Genomic DNA, 984 nt, shown 5'->3' with positions numbered 1-984 from the left:
CCAAAACGATATCTTGCTCTTCCATGGATGAACCCAGAGGAAAGATTTCCGAAACTGAGTAGGAAAAAGACGTTTGCTCCGGCCGACAAACAGAACACGATTGATGAATCCTCTACAAACTTTATTACATGAACACCATTAATTGGAAGAACAACAAACGTGTTTAGATCTTCCTCCAATAAGTCTATCGCAACGCTAGACTATCTTTGCCAGCTCAAACAAATTCGTATTATTCTCGTAAGACTTTACAGCTGTCAAAAATGCTTACTAAATCTACCACGGACAAGAAGCCTACCAATACACTATGAAAACTATTTAAAAAAAAAAACAAAGTATACCAAAAATATCTGTAACGAGAGAAGGCTGTCGCATAAATCTGTCGCAACAGGCCATTAGTCTACCATAAATATCTTCCCACCCTTTTACGTTTACCGCTATACCCGCTAAAAATATAAGTCTATCACCAAAGGGCAATTCCTCTACCAACTTAATCTAACGAAATCATATATCTATCGAATCATCTACGTCGACTGATAAGTGTACCAACACTACAACTAAGTGTACCATCTACGTTGACCGATAAGTGTACCAACACTATAACTAATTGTACCAAAAATATCTGACGTACACCTTTAATCAGTAACCTATATAAATGTACCATCAAAGAATCGGTAGACTATCTCCCAGTTCCCAATATTTTTTTTCCACTAATGGCATTACCCGTAATTGCATTTTTTCTCAACACTAGTTTCATGGGTAGTATGGGTACAGAGTTTCTTCTAGTAATTACCAACTATTGTGTGCTACTTTTGTAAAAAGGAAGCTTTTATGTAATATTTCCAGATATACCATAAGTTGATTTTTTAAAAACAAATATAAATTGTTCAATCTATCAAAATATTCAAGTTTTTAAGAATATTATTCTTTAAAAATAATATCTATTGAATTAAAAAAATTACTGAGTAATGGGTCAAACTTTGAATA

This window comes from Camelina sativa, unplaced genomic scaffold (genome assembly GCF_000633955.1).
Source record: "Camelina sativa cultivar DH55 unplaced genomic scaffold, Cs unpScaffold00603, whole genome shotgun sequence".
NCBI classification, from domain to species: domain Eukaryota; kingdom Viridiplantae; phylum Streptophyta; class Magnoliopsida; order Brassicales; family Brassicaceae; genus Camelina; species Camelina sativa.
This window is presented reverse-complemented; position numbering follows the sequence as displayed.